This window comes from Macaca fascicularis, chromosome 1 (genome assembly GCF_037993035.2).
Source record: "Macaca fascicularis isolate 582-1 chromosome 1, T2T-MFA8v1.1".
Lineage (NCBI taxonomy): Eukaryota > Metazoa > Chordata > Mammalia > Primates > Cercopithecidae > Macaca > Macaca fascicularis.
Window position 1 is genome coordinate 103,868,789 of NC_088375.1, and position 22,049 is coordinate 103,890,837.

The window sequence follows — 22,049 nt, forward strand, 5'->3', positions numbered from 1 at the left end:
CCAGACTAAGAGGTATTTTAGTTTTCTGACTCGGGGCATGTGAGTAGTCAATTTGCCAGTCCTGATTGGGGGCAAATTCCCGAGCTTGATGTGTAGGAAAGGGAGCGGGCCTGCACAATCCCTGAGGGGCAGTAGAATAGCAGATGGAACACTGAGAAGTGATCTCCTTGAGGATAGATTTCTAGAATGGAAAGGAAATGAGAGGTTCTAAGAGACAGGCTAGCGGCTTGTAACCTACACGGAAGAGGTTATGAAATGACAACAGAATAGAATGGGCCTGTGAGGCTGGAAGGAGATATTTTCCTTGGTCTAAGAACCATTTGCCTTGTGTGGGAAGAGATTGATAGGTGGAAGTTTCAGTGGGGGAGTAGGTGGGAGTAGCCGATGTGAAGGAGAAAAACTGGCCATGAGGGACACAAGTTGCAGAGCTAGCTGCTTGTCTAGCCACCTTACCAGCATAAGTGCTGCTGGGAGGGACAGAAGTTGGAAAGCTAACTGCTTGTCTAGCCACCTTATCAGCATAAGCATTGCCTAGAGCAATGGGATCTGACGCCTTTTGATGCCCCTTGCAGTGAATGACTCCTGCTTCCTTTGGAAGTAAAGCAGCCTTGAGCAGAGTTTTTATTAAAGAGGCATTATGATGGAGGACCCTTGCATAGGAGGAAACCTGTTTCAGCCCATATGACCACATGGTGGTGCAGAATATGGAAGGCATATTTAGAGTCAGTATAAATATTGATGCGTAGTCCTTTTGCAAGAGTGAGGGCCCGAGTTAAGGCAACTAGTTCGGCTTGCTGACAGGTAGTGGAGGGGGGCAGGGCGGTAGCCTCAATAACAGATGTGGAAGATACTACTACATAGCCTGCCTTTGCTGGTGAGTGGCGATTAGGCCTGGTGGAACTGCCATCAATAATTCAAGTGTGATCAGGGTGAGGAGCAGGGAAGAAGGAAATGTGGGGAAATGGGGTGAACATCAGGTGGATCAGAGAGATGCAGTCATGAGGGTCAGGTGTGGTATCCGGAATAATGTGGGAGACCAGATTGAAGTTTGGGCCAGGAACAATGGTCACTGTGGGGGACTCAACAAAGAGTGAGTATAGCTGAAGGAGCTGGGGGAGCAGAAAGTATATGCATCAGGTGTGAGGAAGAAAATAGATTTTGGAAATTATGAGAGCTGTAGAGAGTGAGTTGAGCATAGTTTGTGATTTTGAGGGCCTCTAAAAGTATTAGGGTGGTAGGGCCGGGCGCGGTGGCTCAAGCCTGTAATCCCAGCACTTTGGGAGGCCGAGACGGGTGGATCACGAGGTCAGGAGATCGAGACCATCCTGGCTAACCCGGTGAAACCTCGTCTCTACTTAAAAAAATACAAAAAACTAGCCGGGCGAGGTGGCGGGCGCCTGTAGTCCCAGCTACTCGGGAGGCTGAGGCAGGAGAATGGCGTGAACCCGGGAGGCGGAGCTTGCAGTGAGCTGAGATGCGGCCATTGCACTCCAGCCTGGGCGACAGAGCGAGACTCCGTCTCAAAAAAAAAAAAAAAAAAAAGTATTAGGGTGGCAGCAGCCGCTGCACAGAGACATGATGGCCAGCCTAAAACAGTAAGGTCAAGTTGTTTAGACAAAAAGGCTACAGGACGCGATCCTGGTCCTTGTGTAAGAATTCCGACTGCACAGTCCTGCACTTTGACTGTGTGTCATGAAAAGGGTTGGGATGAGTCAGGGAGAGTAGGGTGGGGGCAGTCTCTAAAGCTGTCTTCAAGGAATGGAAAGAGGAGGGGGGAAAGGATTTAGGATCTACGGGGTCAGCTAGGTTTCCTTTTGTCCAAGTCACAGCACCAAAATGTCATGCGCGTCCAAGTGAAGAGACCACCAAACAGGCTTTGTGTGAGCAATAAAGCTTTTTAATCACCTGGGTGCAGGCAGGCTGAGTCTGAAAAGAGAGTCAGCAAAGGGAGATAAGGGTGGGGCCGTTTTATAGGATTTGGGTAGATAAAGGAAAATTACAGTCAAAGGGGGGTTGTTCTCTGGCAGACAGGAGTGGGGGTCACAAGGCGCTCAGCAGGGGAGCTTTTTGAGCCAGGATGAGCCAGGAAAAGGAATTTCACAAGGTAATGTCATCTCTTAAGGCAAGGACTGGCCATTTTCACTTCTTTTGTGGTGGAATGTCATCAGTTAAGGCAGGGGCAGGGTATTTTTACTTCTTTTGTGATTCTTCAGTTACTTCAGGCCATCTGGGCGTATAGATGTGCAAGTCAGAGGGGATGCAATGGCTTGGCTTGGGCTCAGAAACGTGACATTAATTATCTACATTGAACCATAAGTTTCACTGATTTCTTTGATCATTGCTGTATCCTGTTTCCTCCTTGTTCTTGAATTCATTAAAAAATTTTTCCCTGAACATCTTTGAGTTTCCTTTAGACAGGTGATTAACTTTGTAATTATTAGCATGTTTTAAAGTGTCTTTGTTTTACCCTTTTAGTCTAATGCTTGCTGGGAAGGGTATGCATTCTAGGTTCAAATCTCCCACAGAAGTCATGGAAAACTTCTGAGCAGGGAAATTTGAATAGCCAAGGAGACATGGGAGGTGTGATTGAAAGGAATGAGGCACATCCCCCATATATCTCCCAACTTCCTGAGTCCAGCACAAACACATTCCTCCATATTTCTTTCAAATTTCAGAAAAACATCACCTGGGAGATCTCCGATAAGGAATGCTAAATGTATAATGTTAACCAATTGTAATGCTGTAACCGAGAGAATTACCTTGTTCCCTGTAACTTTACATATCCTGTTTACATCGGGCTATAAAAAGCAAGCACTCGCATTGTTCGAGGCCCTCCTGTATGCTGTGGAATGGAGGGACCAAGTTCGAACTTGTAGTAAAGATCCTTGCCGCTTGGCTTTGACTCTGGACTCTGGTGGTCTTCTTTGGGGAACAAACGGTCTGGGCATAACATGATGAGGGGCCAGAGCAGCCTGGGGAAAGTCCAGGAAGGGATGCTCACCTTGCTCCTTAGAGAACGGGTGGTGAGGTGCTCCAGGTCCCCTCTCTGAGTGGGAAGGGCCAACCATCTACCCCTGGGCTGAGTCAGAACCCCTGGGCGAGGAGGATTGGTTCCTTCCCCAGGCCTATGTTTAGAGAATGGGCAGCCTCACATTGCTACTTCACACAGGTGAGAGTGGGTGAGATACTCAGGTGAGCCTCCAGTCCTGAAGCTCCATTTCTCTTTTTCCTTTCTTGCTCCAGAACCCATACCGAATCCCCAAATTCGGATTAATTCATCATCCAATACATCAGGTTGGTGCAATATCAGCCTGGAGTGTGGGACTCCAGGGGCCACAGAGAACCTAACTGTGACCTGGCTGAGCAAGGTCCTCCAAAAGAAGCTGGAGCAGAAAGGGACACTGGTGCCAGCCCCCAACTCCAGGAAGCTAAGCTTGAACCTTCCTCCGACCCAGCTGAATGGTCACCTCACCTGCATAGTGAGCAACCTTGCAGACCAGAATGCAACCTTTGAACTAAAAAGCATCTGTCCTTGGAGGGGTGTAATCTCCTAGGAAGAGTGATGGAAATGGGATGGCAGAGAATGGGGAAGGGGCAAGACTGGGAAGACTCAGGAAAGTGATGGAACTGAGGAACACTAAGGCTATTCATGTGGTGCAATCAGAAGGTCCCCACCTCAGAGAACAACCATATCCTTGTCACAGTCTTCAAACCTGCAAGTCCAGAAGTTGGGCCAATATTTGGAGATGGCCACATTGTCTGAGACATAAATGTGGGACTGGCACTTGGATACCCTGTTTCCAGCATCAAGGAGCCTGGGAGGCTGGATTGCTCATCAGAATCCAAGCAGGGGAGAAGGGTTTGAGGAGCGAGTCCTGATAAACCCTCAGGACACCCCCCAGCCCTGGAGTGCTTGTCTCCCCAGACGCAGATTCCCTCCCTGGATGGGCTGGACATGCATAGACCATGCAGGCTGATGGATGTCTATTGTTGTTTTTTTTCTGCATACCAGATATCCCCTTTCTGCAGATGGTTACCACCTCTGAGTACATAATCCACGGTCAGCTTCCTATGAGAAGGATGAACACCTGTGGTCACTACTGCCATTTATCATGCTTCCCTGTCAGCCTAAGGGCTCCCCCATAGACGGGACTATACAGGGTGGGTTAGGGAGAGGGGACTCTTACAAAGGAGCTGCACCCTCAGGCCCTAGATCCATAAAATATCAACCTTTCTCCCTTCCCAGGACTACACAGCAGGAACACCTGGTGTGAAAAAGGAGTTAGAGGCACCAATCTGCACACGAATGTTCCACAATGCTCTCCTGAGCTCCTCTTGCTCAGTTGGGGGCTGTCTTCTGAACAGTCTCTACTTTGTCATTTTAGTCACTCCCCCACTTAGCACTCAACCGTCATACTTGCACTGAGTGCCTACCATGTGCTGGGGATGGCAGCGGAGGAGTAAAAAATAAAACAAGCCCCTGTCCTCAAGGAACTTACAGTATGGAGGAGCCTGACTGGCTCCTCTGCAAAACACTCCTCAACCCCACCAGAAATGTAGAATGACATGGAGAAGAGAAGCTGTCATGAACAGAGCCCCATGCTGGCTCCAGCAGTCCACACTGTGTGTGACAAGATCTGGACAAGCCCAGAGGTCCGGGGTATGCCTAGACCGTGAAGACACTGGGGCAATGAGGGGACTTGGTAAGATCTTCCCCATGCCACCCTTCACCCTAGGGTCCTCAGACATCCTTCCTCAATGTAGAGCTGAGACCAGAGCCCCAGGTCTTCTTGTCGCATCCCACAGAAACAGCAAGGTAGCATGACCTGCTCCCATGGCTTCCTCCACAGGTACAAATAGTGACTCATTCAAACATCAAAGTGTGAAAGGTGAACTCTTCAGTGATCAGCCAGACTTCTGACCTCTGACCTGTGACCCACTTAATCCCTGTTAGGGAACACCCATGATCAGGCAGAACCTGTATCGGGATGGTCGAGGAACAGAGATAATTTCCCAGGGTCCTGGGGGTTCTGAGAAAAATAAGCCTTGGGTGGAGGACTTTTAGGAAGTCACAGCCCAGCCCAACACACTACGAAAGAATAGAGAGGTGTGGCCCTTGACTATGGGAAAGCATGAGGCTTGCAGATACAAGATTAAGGATCAGCTGCAGTGTGGAGGTGAGTGGTGGAAAGGGAAGGAAACCTTTCTCGAGCTCCACCACCTACCAGGCTTAATTCTAAGCACATGCATGTGTCTCTCATCCTTCCTCAAGCTCCTTAAAAATAACATAGTACATTTATGTTGTTTTAGTTTTTAAATAACAACATGAAGGCAAGACTGGTTGGCAGCTAATGAGGAGACCAGAGAGGCCTGGAATCTCAGAGAGAGATGGAAGAGGTGGCTTGGAAAGACAGTGCCAGACTCTGGACCAACCACATCAGAATCTCTGGGGTGGTTTCTAGGGAACAGTTTTCCTTTAAGGACCCACGGGAGCCCAATGTGTCCAATGCACAGCTAAGCTTGAGAATCACTGACCTAGAATACACAAATAGGGGCACAGCAGGGATTGGAGCTCTCTGCCCAGAGGAACCTCAGGGATTCTGAGATCAGAGAGGCCAGGTTGGATGCAGGGTTGGGTGAGAAGTGGGGTTGAGACAGGGAGCTTTGTGGGAGGTTCATGTACGACACAGTCAACCCCCAACCACCACCAACTCCAGACACCCACCTTCCAGAAGCCAAGCATTTCCTCCTCAGACACCAACAACGGAAGGCTCTTCAAACACAAAAAGGAAAAATCCCTGAACGTACAGTCTGGAGAGAACTCGGGCAGCTGGTGTGGGCAATGGAGACTCAGGAAAGCCCCACTCGTTGTTTAAATTTTTTTTCTTTTTAATTATTATGGGTACACAATAGGCATATATATTTATGAGGAACATGGGATATTTTGATACAGGCATAGAATGTGTAATAATCACATCCATGTAATTGGGGCATCCATCTCTTGTACACTGTTGGTGGAAATGTCAATTAGTACAGTCATTATGGAGAACAGCATGGAGGTTCCTCAGAAAAATGAAAAGCAGAACTACCATATGATCCAGCAATCCCACTTCTGGGTACACATCCAGACTTAATGAAATCAGTATATTGAGAGATATCTGCACTTCCATGTTTACGACAGCACTATTCACAACAGCCAGGATTTTTTTTTTGGGGGGGGGGGTCTTTTTTTTTTTTTTTTTCCTTTTTGTGGAGAACGGGTTCTCGCTATATTACCCAGGCAGGTCTCGAACTCCTGGGCTCAAGCTATCCTCCCGCCTCTGCCTCCCTGAGAGCTGGGATTATAGGCATGAGCCACCGCGCCTGGCCACAACAGACAGGATTTAGAATCAACCCTTCATTCTGACATTTAGGGGATCCCCAGCATAATGGCCAGCTCCCTGCCCCACCCCCTAAAGTGGAGCCTGCAGAACAACCTGGGTTTATTTAGATATAAGAGGATGACCAAAGATCACCAGACAGGTGAGAAAAGCTGGCAGAGTCAGGAACAATTTCACTTCCAGAGGTGAGTGGAAGGGCCGTAGGGATAATGAGATTGTACTAAATGCCTCCTGGAATAGCAGGAGGGCATTGGAAGATATTCCAGATTGAAAACTCCAGAAATAGCCTTAAAAGTATTACCTAGAAATAGAGCAGTAACCATAGAAAAACTGAAGGCAGAAATAATAACAGAAGCGGTTGCCTCTGGGGAGAGAAACTGTGACCAGCAGGAGACTGAGAATTTTCAGTATGTTTTTTAAAAATGCATACATGTATAACTTTGTGTATACATATACCTATATGATATCTCTGATTACATATGTACATATTTAAAAAGAAGAAATCAGACTGTAAGGCAGCACTCATCAAACTTGAATGTGTATACAATTCACTTGGCAATTTTCTTAAAAATGCAATTCTGATTTAGTCATTCGAATGGGGGCTAAGATTCTGCATTTATTATAAGGTCCTGGATGATGCCGATGACACTGATGTGAGGACCACACTCTGAGTACCAAGGCTGTAAATGTTGCTAAATGCCAGGCTGAGACATCTAGAATACATTCTGTGGATAACTGGAAATCGCTTACTTTGTTTGAACAGGGGTGAGGCAGGATCAAAGGATGCTTTAGGTGGCTTGTTCAGTGCACCCAGGCTTTTTGGGAGATACTTGAGCCATAGAATCAGACAGGAGACACTGTAACAATCCAGGCAAGAGATGAGGGACTAAGTGAGGGCAGCAATGGAGATAGAGGTGAAGGAATAGAGAATGAGACGTTGCTGCAGCAGGATCACCCGGCGAGGATTGGTTATGAGGGTAAAAGCAAGAAGGACATCCAGCTATCAAGATGAGAGGGTGCTGGGCCTTTAACAATTCTAGGGAGAAAGGGGAGGTTAGTCTAAGGGGCCTGGGTGTGAGGTGCCTTTGAGACCACCAATGGTTGGTAACGCAGCGAGAGAGTTCAAAAGAGGTGGAAATGAGTGGGGACCCAAAGGCAGGAAGAATTCATCGTTAACAAACAAACACTGAAGAACATCCCCTGCTAGGAGCACACCCAGGGCCTGCGTCTGTCGTGGGCTCCAGCAGTGGGGTTACACTGAGTCCATTTGGACCACCTCTTTCCTCCCCTACCCCATGCTCTCTGTCTCCATTCTCCAGTCCTAACACAATATTTCCAAGCCAACGGCCTGAGGTTGACCAGAAGAGCCAGGACAATTCTGGCCCCTCCAGAGAAGGGCTCCAGGACCTTGGAACAGACCTCATTCTCAAGGAAGTGGTGCCCGTCCTCTGTGACCGGGGCTCAGACCTATACCTTAGATACACCAACCACCACAAGGGATGAGGCTGAGCAGCAGGGGAGATGGGAACATTCCACCAGGTAACCTTCAACCCAACTCAACAATAATGACTGAGCAGAGATAAAATACTCCATACATGCACGGTCTCAGGAGACTCACAGAGGACCCATGCATGGATCACACTTCATTGAACTTTTTAGGTCTTTTGCTTGTAGGGTTTTTTTAAAAATTGTAATACGATCTGCTAGTATGTCTTATTTATTTTATATAATATCAAAAGACAAAGCCTCACTGTTTTGTATGAGACATTGGAGACCGTCTCTATTTTGTGAAGGTGGGTAACCTGAGACTATTCTGATGGGGAGGGGATCTCAAAGGTGGGTGATGGAAGGTCCTGTGCCCATGGCAATGAGACAGGAGCTTGCCCTGAACTAAGTTCCATGGGGTGAGGCTGGGAGGAGTCTGACCCATGGATACATGGGGGCACGTCACCTGTGAGGGGCACATGGGTATCACTATGATCACCTCGTTTTACAGATGAAGAAACTGAGGTCCAAAAGAGATGAACTGGCAAACCCAAGGTGTGGAATGTGAAGAACTGGCAGAGCCAGGCCTAGGACCAGGTCCCTGGCCTCCCAAACCAATGGTCTTTCCAAATTCATATCCCTTCTCAATGAAGTGTGTCTCTCACACTACGATGGCTTTAGACCTTGAGAAGCCACGCCAAGGGAGAGGGAGGCCAGGCCTGTCCCAGGCAGCATCTCATCTCCCTCACACCACCCCAGGCAGAGGAACCGAGGCCTGTGGCTGCATCTCTGGAGCCTCTGGGCCCCAAGGTGGCCCTGGACCAACTGCAGCCATCGCCCTCTGCACTCTGTGAGTCACAAACAGGCTTGCACTGCCTCGCGTCCAGCCCAGGCCTGCACAGGTGCTGACCTGAGAAACTTCAGCCTTAAGTGATGACATTACTTTGTGAAATACCTTTTCCTGGCTCATCCTGGCTCAAAAGCTCCCCCACTGAGCACCTTGTGACCCCCACTCCTGCCCGCCAGAGAACAAATCCCCTTTGACTGTAATTTTCCTTTACCTACCCAAATCCTATAAAATGGCTCCACCATTATCTCCCTTCACTGACTCTCTTTTCGGACTCAGCCCGCCTGCACCCAGGTGATTAAAAAGCTTAACCGCTCATATAAAGCCTGTTTGGTGGTCTCTTCACACGGATGCGCACGACACCCAGAATGTGCCCACAGACCTTTGAGGGCCCTCTGAATGGGGCACAGAGGGGAGGGAGAGCCCAGCAGGAGCCATTCATTAGAAAAACAACTCCCCATTTATGGGGATCAGCCTCATCCCTTACGGACCTCAGAAGGACACCAGTCAGCCTCCAGCCTGCCCACCTGCACCCAGTCCCTGCATAAGAGCCTTCCCTGCCATCCCCTGTCAAATGTCTGCTGCCCCTTCCACATGCAGCTCATGTGCCCCTGGGGAGCTGCCTCGATCTGCCCCAGGTGAATTAGGGGCTCTGGGCTCTCCCAGGACTCTTAGCAAGTTGTCAATCATCTGTGATGTAACCAGGTGCTCTGGTTCTGCCCGCCCCATGCTGATGCAAGACCAGGCCCCATGAAGAGGTGAGGCGGGGAGGCCCTCACTCTCCGTATATTAGTCAGCTCAGCTCAGGCCGCCATGGCAAAGAACACACACCAGGAAGCTTAAACAACATAAATTTATTTTCTCATACTTCTGGAAGCTAGAAGAACAAGGTTAAGGTGCTGGTAGTGGGGGTTCTTCAGAGGCCAGTCTCTTTGGCTAGCGTACAGCTGTCCTCCCCCTGAGTCTTAACCTAGCTTTCGTGTGCACCTGCCTAATCTCCCAATCTCCTGTTCTTATTACACCAGGTGTATTGGATTAGAACCCACCCATTTGACTTCAGTTTACCTTCCTCATGTCTTTAAAAGCCCTATTTCAAATACAGTCACATTCAGAGGTACTGGGGGTTAGAATTTCCATCCCCAGTTGAATTCTGCAGGGACACAGTTCTGCCCGAAACCCCGAGGCTTATGCTGGAGCAGAGCAGGCACCTGAGAGTAGGGGTCGTGCTGCCCCACCCCAGTCCCAACCCTCCCTGTAAACATCCTGGGGGCATCAGGAACAAGACAAGCAGCTTCCAGCTAAGCTACAGATGGCAGCCTCACTGCTTGCCATGAAACACACATTTACTGAGCACACCTGAGGCTGGTACTGGAAGAGACTTTCCTTCCTGCCCAGTCACCATGTGCTGCTGTCACTGAGCCCCTAGGTGGCTTCACAGACAGCACAATTTTAGCCATCATGCTTTCCAGGGGAAGCACGTCAGATGAAGGCTGAACTTCTCAAATGCAGTTATTTGCCCTCAGCAACAAAAAATGAAAGAGTGGGAAAAAATATCCATTTAAATGTGCAGCAATTCTACTCAGATCCCAAAGTGAGTATGACATGGGAGCCACAAATCCATGGGCGCCCCTGGTCCGTCTCTCTGCTCTCACCTGCCTCTCAGGTGTGTGCCTCCTGCTGCCTGGTGGGCAGTGATGAGCAGGTAGCAGTTTAACCACTGGCTCTACAGGAGGAAAGAGCCCTGGTTTCTAGTGTTTCCAATTTCCACGGTGTAAATATTCCCACTCTGTCTAATTTCAAACTACCAACATCATGACTGTGAACATAGGGTTGGGAGGAGATGCACAAAACCACCTCACAAGTTGGCTTGCAGCCCCTCAACACCAGCCAACCGTTTCATCGGGAAGAAAACACAGCCTCTTCCAAAGCAGAAGGAGAAACTTGCTGAGGGATGGAATGTTGGTCTCCAGTAGAGCAGCACTCTAAGGGATCCACACGGGGGATTGCAACTGTAATTGATTTCCACCTCAGAACCCGATTCTTCCCATCAATCACCAAAGCTAAGGCTTGGTTACTCCTCACCCAGCCTCCTCCTTCACTACTAGGCTGTCCCAGCCTAAACTCACGTGGGGTCCCCACTGTCCGCTTTCCCACAAGACGGTGTAGTCTGAGGGCACAGAAAGGCTTTTCCTTTGGGAGCCCAGCATGCTTGGAGGCAGGACTTGGAATCCAGCTGGACGTTGATTCCATTCCTGCTTCTACCACTAAGCTCTGTCATCCAGCAGATCCTCAATGGCCTCATCTGGGAAATGAGATAATACCTCCTCTGCAGGGTTGCTGGGAGGACTAAACAGATAGAAGAAAGCGCCATGCACATTGCAACACACAACAGGGAGACTCCTACTTCCTCCCTTCCCCCATTCTTCCCAGGAGAGACAGAGCTGAGCCATAGCGGGGCAATGTTGCCACTTAGTGGCTGTGCTCAGAATTGTCCAAAAGACCAACAGTTCCTGGATTTGAGGAAAACAGGGAAAGCACTTAGAGAAGAGGTGCTGGGTTTCCGGTGAGAATCAAGTCCATGTTTTCTGAGAGGCCACTCACTATTATAAAGAAAGATTGGACACTAGCCTCTGAAATTCCAGATTCAGATCCCAGCTTTGCCTAATATTACCTGTTTAACCCTAACCAAGTTATGTAACTTCTCTAAACCTCAGCTTCCTCATATGTAAAATGGGAGAAATAACGCCTACCTTATTAGATAAACACTCACTGTTTTTTGCCTTTTCTTGCTCTTGACCCCTCCTCCAGCCCCATCTCCCTATCTTGATAAATATCACTGTCACAGGATCTTTGAGGTGTTGCTTTTTCTGTGGGGTGTTGCTTTTTCTGGCCAGAAACCTCTGTGGTCAGTGGCACCTTTGTCTGAGCCCTTGTCCTGCATCCAGGAAGAATGAGGTATGCAGATAAGTGGAGGGTGAGCAATAGGAAGAGGAGCTTTATTAAGTGTTAGAAGCGCTCAGAGACCAGCAGTGGGTAGCTCTTCTCTGTAGACAGGTCATACAGACAAGTGCTCAGCTCTCAGCAGAGAGGGTAGCTCCTGCTCTGCAGTTGGTCCTCCCGATCTGCAGCTCTTAGCAAAGAGGAGGCCCTGCAAAAAGTAGCTGGTCATCTAGTTGTCTCTCCGCCCTCTCCTCTCCATCCTCTCCTCTACTCTGGCTGAGCCCTGAGCTTTTATGGGCCTCAGAAGGGAGAAAGTGCATGCCAACTGGTCCATGGAGAGCCATGGGAAGCCCAGAAAAGGCACCACTAGTCCCCACTCTGGTCAGTGGGACTGGCAGCCCAGCTGCCAGCCTTCAGGCCCTCCCTGTCCTGAAAGTGGGGCCTCACCCAGACCTGCCTCTTCCTGCCTAGGAGCCTGTCTACCTCCTGCGGCCACCCATGGCACATAGGCCACTGGTGCCAGGGAGGTCTCAGGCCAATGCCTAGCTGACCATCTCAGCCTCCCTCCCCTGCTCCTTGGCACCCAAAATCTGAGGGGATGGAGGCAGCAGGGTGTCAAGGCATCAGCACTGCCCCAGCATACACCCTGTGGAGCTGCAACAACCCCCAAGCTCACCCTATCCCAGCTCCAAGATCAGAGCGGTGCCAGGAAGGGGGAGAGGCCAGGCTGGAGAGGAGAGCACCTGATGCCCGGGCCCACAGCCACAACCTGGGCTGCTGCAGCTGGCCTGGGGAGCTCCTGCCCTGCAGATTCCAGAGGGGCAGGGCTCCCACCAGTCCCTGGCTCTGCAGAGTGCAGCAACCCCCTACCCCCACCCCAGTGCCCCTTCTCTGTGTTTCCCCACAGCTGAGGCAGGCTAGGTGCAGGTGGCACAGTGGCCCAGACCGACCCCGCACAAATGAACCCCACGCTCCCAGGGCCAGTCCCGCGAGTCCCAGCTGCGCCTTTGGCCAGGTGTTCCTGGGCTCCCAGGTCACGGCAGGGAACCAGATTGAGGCTGCAGCCAAGGCTCCCGGCCTGGGAGCTGGTCCTGCCCCGGCTTGTGAAAGTAGGGATGGCACAGTCAGCTGCCTTGGGGACATGGGGCGCAGGCGACCCATAGCCGTCACCGCTGCTCCCGTAGCCGCTCCTGCTGCGCTGTGCACCCTGAGGTGGGGCTCCAGGACTTCGCGAGACCTGGGTTGGCATGCAGGGCAGGGGTGACATCGCCGCAAGTTCCCCCTGCGGCCTCAGCGCTCAGGGGGCCTGGGGCTCCCCTTCGTCCCGCTTGGGACCCTGCCAGGGGGGTGCTTTCGGGAGCGGACCCCGGGCCCGGGACCCGGCGGCCGGGAGCGCCTAGCTCGGCGGTCACCCAGACGTGGGGTGGATCCTGGGGACGCAACCTCAGGTGCCCAGCGCGCTGAATCTCCAGCTCAGGAGGAGGAGGAACCTGGCGCCGTCAGCAGGGTAGGCGAGGCGGCCTCCTCGCTGGCCAGGTCCGGGAAGTGGGCACCCCTCCCACTTTCAACCCTGGGCCCCTTTAGTGCGGCCACCGCTCCGCGATTGTTGCCGGCCCCTTGCTCAGTGCCCAAGTGCTGCATAGCCCTGGGCCCAGCTCCGCCGCGGGGTCCCTCCGTGCCCCACTGTGCAGTTCCCCCGCCGGCGAGTGGCTTGACCCCTCCCGGCCCCACCGCAGCAGCTCCCAGGGGCGGGCTCCACGGCGGCAGGCTTTGGGGACCCTTCGCCTTGGCGTCCGCACCCGAGGACCCACGGCACACGCCCGCACCCTACCGCAGCTGGAGCCCTGGCAGAGGCCGCTTTGAACCGCCCGCCGCTGCCATCATCCCCTTACTGGTTCCTGACGCCCTCAGTAGTTACACCTGGGACCGGACCACATCTTCTCAATCCTATTTTCAGAAGAACTGACAAATTCCCCTAAAATCTCCCTGAGAGATATTCTCGAGTCTAAAAATAGAAAAAAAATTTTATTATATTCATAATTGTATATATATTATTGTATATACACACAATATAATATATTGTATATTATATAACGTATATAATACTCTGTTATATATGTTATATAACTATATATGCTGTATAACAGTATACTGTTATTATACAGTATATTTAACATTATGTACTACATAATGTTATATAATGTTAAAATAAAAGACACCCCTGTCTGGGGACAGGCACCTAACCAGCAACCTAGACACCCCATTCCCATTAGCAAAGTCTCTTCCCAACCACAGGGGCTCTTGCTGGACACAGACTCCGAGACGGGCAGGGTGAGGGACTGTTTCTCCCACATTCAGGAACATCCCGAGGCTCCGTGACCCCGGCTAGAAACATCTCCCTGGTGGGCAGATGCCTGTGACCCTGCCCCGAGGACACAGGCGCCCACCAGCCTCGCTTCCGCGCTGAACAGCGCCTTCCAAGTATCAAGCCCTCCCTAGAGGAGCCTCAGTCAGCTGGTCTGGGAAGGCCTGGGCTTTAGAACTGCACAGAATTGGGTCTGAATCTCATTTCCCACTTGTTACCTGAGTGACCCTGGACAGATTGCTGAACTTGCCTGAGCCTGTGAGCTCATCACAGTGGGGCACAAGCACCCACTTCAGAGAGTGTCTGCGTTGCGTGAGGCCCTGTGCGTGCCCAGTGAGGTCCCCAGCAGATGCTCAGCCAATGCTCCTATTTCACTCTGAACCCCGCATCTAGGAGATCTTTCCTCCTTTACGAAGGGCAGGCTTTACCACCAGACCAGAGCCCAGGGCGCCCCCTCGTGGCTCTGCATTTTCCAGTTTTTCTTTCGAAATAAAACTGTCCTTGGGGAAAGGAGAGTCCTGAGGAGAGATACTCACTAATTCCTCAGCCAACTCACTTCTACGTTTTAAAATATGAGCCACTGAAACCCATTTACAATAAAGAAAAACATAAATATAGTTTTAACATACTTGCCCCCCCCTGCACAAACACAGTGATTCTTCACTTACCAGAAAGAAATACCATTAAACATGTACAAGTAGATAAGCAAAATTATACACTTGAGGACCAAATCGCTCACAAAACAAGAAAGGCAATTAATTCCCACACGCAGTAGAATAAACCATTGGGTAACTGAATGTTTGCCACAGGGTCACAGTCTCTGGGGTGGAGTTCAAGTGCACAGCATGATGCCAAGTACCTCACCAATCAAAATATCAATCAGAGATAAGACCAGGTTAGTAATGAGACAGAGGCCCGTCCCTCCTGGCTGTGATTCGCTTAAAGAGGGCAGCCCTGTTCTTGCCAGGACCCTCACTTGAGGCAGCCAGCTCCATTGAGGAGTAGATGCTTTCTCTTCCACTGGCCTTCAGAGTTGGTGGGGCCCTGCAAATGATGTTGGCTACTATTGCCAAACTCCTCAAAACCTCCCTACACAGGAGATGGAAGAACCTCTCCCATACAGAGGTGGCTGTCCCCTGGGCTGAACACTTCCATCTGCTGAGACCCTGACCTGGAGGGAGAGCTGGCCTCTGCCTATCCCACCCACGTAAACACTCTGCTCTCTGTCCACCTCTTCTGTCCCCTGGACCTTCTGCCCAGGGAATGTGCAGAGGAAAAGAGGGCAGTCCACTGTCCCCACTCTCTGCAGGGTGGGCAGATCCAGGAGGACCTGTTTATCAGACTCTAAGCAATAGAGCAGCATCCTCACCCCCAGTTATCTACTGCTAATTGCTCTGCCTATATTTGGGTGTTCCTATATTTGGGCTTAAATTAGTTTTGACCCATCTCCTAAAGCAGTCACCACCAAAAGCCAAAATCTACTCTTCTAACATAATATGTGTAGGTGTCCAATAGGCCTTGTGGCCCTCAGATCTGCTATAGGTGTTTCCTGGGCAGGTGCTCCCTGGAATATTTCAGGCAAATGACATTTATTAAGCACTTATTATGTGCCAGGGGCTGAGGCTACACACTTGATATGCATCTCATGAATCCTCAAACAACTCTATTAGGTAGGCATGATCAGCATATCCATTTTACAGATGAGAAAGTGAGACTTAGAGAAGCAAAGTGACTTATCCAAGCTTCCAGGCAGACAAATAACAGAAAGGATTCAAATCCAAATCAATCTGGCCCCAAAGCACGTGTTCTTGTCCTACACTTGCAATACAATCTGGTTTGTTTTTATCAATGGACCTTTACAATAACATCTGTGCTAGGACAACTATTACTGAGCTTGTCCAGTAGCAAACAACAAACTCTCCCTATGTTTTCCTTGCCGAATATTTCAGCTTGCTCATATTTTGCGGGCCCAGATGACATTTCCTTTAGCAGACTTATTTTAACTACCTTCATTCCCTTCTAAAGATGTTTGTGATGAATTTCTGATCCATCTGTGACCTTGAAGTCTGTTCATGTCTAACAAAGCAGGCAAATGATAAGACCTTATGGACTTAGGTGGCATCTGTGTCTGTAGATGGGAAATCACTCTCTGGGTTCCTAATGCTTGAAAACAAGGGCACCTCTTGTATAGATCTTGGTTTCTAAAGCAATTCTGCAGTAAACCAAACTAGAGCTCCTGGGAGAAATGGCTGCTTCTAGAACTGAAGCAGGAAGTATACAAGATGGGCCTGGAGCATCTTGGAGAGTCCAAGTAAGAAAGTGCTCAAAAAAAAAGGCACACAGTGATGAGGCTGTCAAAAGAACACGGCACCAAATGGCCAAACTGGAACAATTTGAGCTACAAAATAAATTTAGTGGCTTTGGATTATAGCCCAAAGTGTAAAATATATATCAATGAGTTTATACTGATACAAATAAATGATTGATTGAAAAAAGAAATGAAAAAAAGGAGAATGATTGATGAATAAATAAATACATGGGAAACCAGTAAATGGAGAAAAATTCCGTGCAGAAAATTCCAAGTAATGTGTGAAAACATTCCACTCTTGAGGAGGTAAAGTTTAACTCCCCAATCTTTAAGTCTGGGCTGCACACAGTGACTCCTTTTCAAAGAGAACAGTATGGAAGAGGGGAAAAAGGAGTCACTTTACAATGGATGAAACTTGGCAAGCTTTACCTTTGTCAAGATAGTCGAGGTCAGCATCAATAGTGATGTCACAATGAGAGCATGCGCCCTCAAATGACGGGATGAAAATGGCACTTTACCTCTGTCATCCTGCTCCCCAAAACCCAAAATCCAAGTCTCATCATGAGAGAAACATCAGGCAAATCCCAGTTGAGGAACATTCTTCAAAACACCTGACCAGTACCCCTCACGAATGTCAGCGAAAACAAGGAAAGTCTGAGTAGCTGTCACAGCCTAGAGGAGCCTAAGGAGGTGTGTAGGGTGGGATCTGGGAACAGAAAAGGACATCAGGCAAAAACTAAGGACGTCTGAAGAAAGTATGGACTTGAGTTCATAAGAATGTATCCTTATCAGTTCATTAATTGTAATGGATAAGATGTTGATAAAAGGTGAAACTAGGTGTGGAGTCTGTGGGACTCTGTACTATCTGCCCAATGTTTCTGTAAATGAAAAACTTTTATAAAATACAAAGTTGATTTTATTTAAAGTGCTGCCACTCCTGAGCTCATGTTCGTTCTTGTTACCACAGCTCCTATCAGACACTCAGGCATGTCCAGACATCATTTCCGCAGAGGCTGGCCAGGTCTGTGTGTGAGAAATGTTAGGTCCCAAACAAAAACACTGCTCCCACTGCTGACTCTATGAAAGCAGAACTGAAAAGTGATTGGGCTCTGTTTGGAGTCCCGGTTCATGGGGGCTGACTCCACATCCATTCCTGAGATATTCACTGAGCATGGCCTGTGTGCCAAGCACAGCTCTAGGTACTGGGGACTGGGATGAGTGCAGCATGCGTGCTCCTGCCCATGCCATGTGCGATCAAGTGGAGGAGAGGCATTAAACAAGGAAATGCCAAAATTTCTGTCTATCATGAGAAATACAGAGAGGGGAAAGTGCAGATATTGGCAGAGGAGGAGGCATAAGGATCAGGGACGTCCTCTCTGAGGAAAGAGAATGACGCTGAGGCTACAGAGTTTGCTGGCCATTGGGAGGTCCCCATGAGCTCCCCTAGCTGACTCCAGTGGGCTGCTCTCGGACATCACCCTGCTGGACTCTCAGCAAGCTCAGGCACAATGTGTCACTCCATTCCTCAACAAAAACTCTCTTTACTTGGCTCCCTGGATGCCAGACTCACCTGACTTTCCTCCTGTGTCACTGATTGCTCCTTCTCAGTCTTCTCTTCCCACCCTCTAACCATTCCAGCACCCCGGCCCTGCTCTCAGGACTGCCCTGCCTGTGCTGAACTTCCCCTGAGCCCACACTCATATGCCCACATGCCTGCACTGTCTCCCTGGAGGCCTCGGTGCATCTCCAAGTCTCACTCCAACCTGCTCCTTCCCCAGCACTCCCCATCTCGGTAAGCAGCACCGTCATCCCCCCAGCACTCAGGCCACGATCCTTGGGGTCGCCCTGGACTCCTCGTCCTCTCATACTCCACATCCAACCAGACAGCAAATCCTGTCTACTCTCCAGAATGTGTCATGAATTAGCCCACCTCTCACCACTTCCACTCTAGGCCAAGCCACCAGTGTCTCGTCCTGGATTCCTGCTGGGCATCCTCAGCTGCCTCCCTGGCTCCAGCCTGGATGCCAAGCAGTGGGTTCAACACACGCCGAAAGTGTGGTCCTTCAAATCAATGTCACACTATCCTCCTCTGCTGCTCACAATCCTCTGTCAACACCTCCATCCCACTGAGAATAAAATCCATGTCCTTGGCCAGGCACAGCAGCTCACACCTGTAATCCCAGCACTTTGGGAGGTGGAGGAGGGCAGATCACGAGGTCAGGAGTTCAAGACCAGCCTGGCCAACATGGTGAAACCCCGTCTCAACTAAAAATACAAAAATTAGCCAGGTGCAGTGGCACGCGCCTGTAGTCCCAGGTACTAGGGAGGCTGAGGCAGGAGAATTGCTTGAACCCAGGAGGCGGAGCTTGTAGTGAGCTGAGCTTGAACCACTGCACTCCAGCCTGGGTGACAGGTAGAGGCTCCATTTCAAAAAAAAAAAAAAATCTATGTCCTTACCTTGGCTTTCCAGGACCAACAAGATATGACCCCAGGCCACTCTCCCACCTCAGCTCTCCCTGTTCCCAGACCCCGCCACAGTCAGGCCCAGGCCGCTCTCCCACCTCAGCTATCTCAGTTCCCTGACCCTAATACGGGAAGACCCAGGCCACTCTCCCACCTCAGTTCAAGGTCCCCTTCATCACTGACTGCAGCCATGGGGGCCTTGTGACTGTTTCTGCAGCACTTCAGCCCAGCCTCAGCTGAAGGCGTCTGCGCATGCCCTTTCCTCTGCCTGGAAGGCTCTTCCTGCTCACTGAAATGGTTCTCACACTCAGCTCAGGCCTAAAACGCTCCCCCTCCAAAGAGGCTTTCCCTGAGTATCCATGGAAAAGAGCTGCCCTCCTGTCTCCCTCTGCTTGCTTCACTCCACCCACTGGCACCACCTGACCTTCTCTTCCTACTTGGGCATTTGTTCATTTCCAGTGTCCTCCTGAAATGCAAGCTCCATGAGAGCTGGGTATTTGTCCCGTTCACTTCTGTATCCCTAGCAGCAAGAACAATAGTAAGCTCCCGACAACAGGCTTCAGTTTGGGGACTGCCTAGTAGTTGAAAGCATGGATGCTGGAGCTGGACTACCTGGCTTCTAATCCTAACTGTGCCACTTCCTAGATTCAGGATGCTGCACAAATTACCAAGAGATGTTTCAATTTCCTCATCTGTAAAATGGAGATAATTATAGTATATGATAGCGATGGTGGCATGTTAAATTAGTAATTGGATGTAAGCACCTTAGAATGATGTCTGGCTCATAATAAAAATGCTAAATAATTTTAGCTGTTTGTAGAATTGTAGACTATAAATACTATTGATTTAAACCAAAACTGTCACATATCTATAGTAGTTGGATGGAGGGTAAAGGAGGGAAGACATGTGAGACAGGAAAATCCTCATTTATCGTTATGAAAAGTCAATAGTTAATGCCTAAAATTGAACTGAAGACAGTAACATCAGTACATTATTGAGAAACTTGGAGGTAAAGGCCATAGTTGAAAGTGACTGTCATTGGAGAGTCGGTCTAGATGTAGAGAAGGGAGGGCAAGGGATTGCTGTTTTGCACCATTTTTCCTTCTTAAAAATGTACAACTACTGCACAATGCAAATAAAATAAGGAAGGAAAAACTGCTTCATATGTACAATTAAACTATATACCTTTTGTGGCAAGTATGTGGTCTTATTGCACCCTAATTCCAAAGTGGAGGTAGGGGGAAAGGTTTTCCAGAAAGGGCTATCACGGGGAAAACGTACAGGGTGGGTGTAGGCTCCTGGGCATGGGCTGAGGAAGGAAATTTCCCCTGAGCCCTGAGCTGCAGCCTGAGGACTTGCCTGCTGCTGAAGATTGAATCTGGAGGGTAAGGGTAAAGCAGTCAGGGCCCCAAGAAGGAACCACGGAGCCTGGGGCTCCAGACATTGGTGGGAATAAAAACAATGACAACAGCAAAAGCTTGATGGAGAAAGGGAACACAACTGTCCAAACTTCACAAATGTGCTTGGGGCTCCGCCATGCCTAAAGCTGAGTGTCAGACAACCAACGCTCTGACAAGTCAGGCACTGATTTCACTAATTTGCTTTTCCTCCTGAAACTGTGTTGCTTTCCTATAGGAAATCCTGCCCTTGCCCTCATCCTGAGAGATGGCCTTTGCTGGAACTGTTTTCCCTCCCAGATGTGTATAAAGAATGAATCACTTTGTTTTACATGAGTTTGTTCTCATTTGTTCATGGCAACTGGAAAGGTGTATGGTGTCTGCATGGGGTGGAATGGAGTTTGGTCTTTACCCCATGTCACAGTCAGCAAAGAAGATGAGGTGCATCCACAGAGATGGGGATTAATTAGCTAAATGGAATTAAGCTACAAAATTGTCTTAATTGTTTCCTTTGACTTCACACTGACTGAGCATTGTAAAAGATTCAAATAACATAAAATATTACATTATATAAACTAAAAAGAAGCAAACCTTGAGGAATTTCTCACCTCTGTGTGAGCCACTGTTGGTAATCTGTCTTGTAGTATAGATTTTATTCTGTGCTTATCTATCTACCTATCTATAAGCTTTTACAAAAATTAAATCATACTATGCAGTGCTTTTCAGTTTTTTCCAATAACAAATATCTTGGACATGGTAACTCGATGATGCATCTGGGATTACTCATATAGCTAAACAATGACATTCTTTCAGGAGAAAGAGAACCCAGATACTAGTGGGGGAGGGGAGATATCTGAGCCTTGACAGAGAAGTACAACCAGCCTATTCCTGTCTCTTCCCCCTCCTCCTCCTCCTTCTGCTCCTCCTCCTCTTCTTCTTCCTCATCTTTCTTCTTCTTCTTCCCATGTTTCTTCCAGAGGTACAGCTCAGCTCCCAGGATCAACAGCACAAATGCAATAACTCCAAGGATATCTCGCAGAAGGAGAGCCATGTCCAGTACATTTGAACCTGTTCCCCCACATAGAGAGTGAAAAAAGCTAAGGCAGGAAATAATTTGACATACCCATCGCCAAGAGGAGACAGAGGGAGAAAGCAGGTGGAGCAGTGGGAAGGAGCCTAATGCAGAAACTGCAGAGGGAGGAGTATGGCAAGTCCATTCATTCAACTGGTTAGGAGCTGATGCTTGGTGCCAGGAATGCTGAGATGCACAAGATAATGTCCACAGCAGCCCAGCACACAGGAGGGAAGATAGAAAATACCAACTGCCAGACAGAGGGATCACAGCTGCAATAGAGGTTTACACCTTGTACAAGGTCTTCAGGGAGGGCCTCCCAGAGGAGGTGCTGGCTAAACTGAAGCTTGAGGCAGGAGTAGGAGTTTCTCAGATCTTCAGGGTGGGGCATTCCAGGAAGGAGGAGCACCACATTTAGGAAACTGCCATGTCAAAACACCAGCCCTGGGAGTTGCCCGCACCCCACTGCAGCAGGAAAGGAACAGGGCAGGGAGGAGCCATGGCAAGGAGAGTCAGAGGGAGGCAGGAGTCTGTGCCCAGAGGGCCTTGTGGTCATGCTAAGTGCTGAACACTCCAGGATGGAGGACAGGGGAGAAGGTAACGGGTGGTTTAAAGGGATGCTGACACATCAGAGTTCTCCAGCAGCTCCTGGAGGAAAGGTTAGAGAGGCTGTGGCTGCACCAGGGTACCAAGTCATTCATTCATCCAATGAACACCAGTTGTGAGCAAACTTTGCCAGAAGCTGTACTTGGCACACGGATTCAAAGGAAAACACGATGGTGGCCTCTGCCT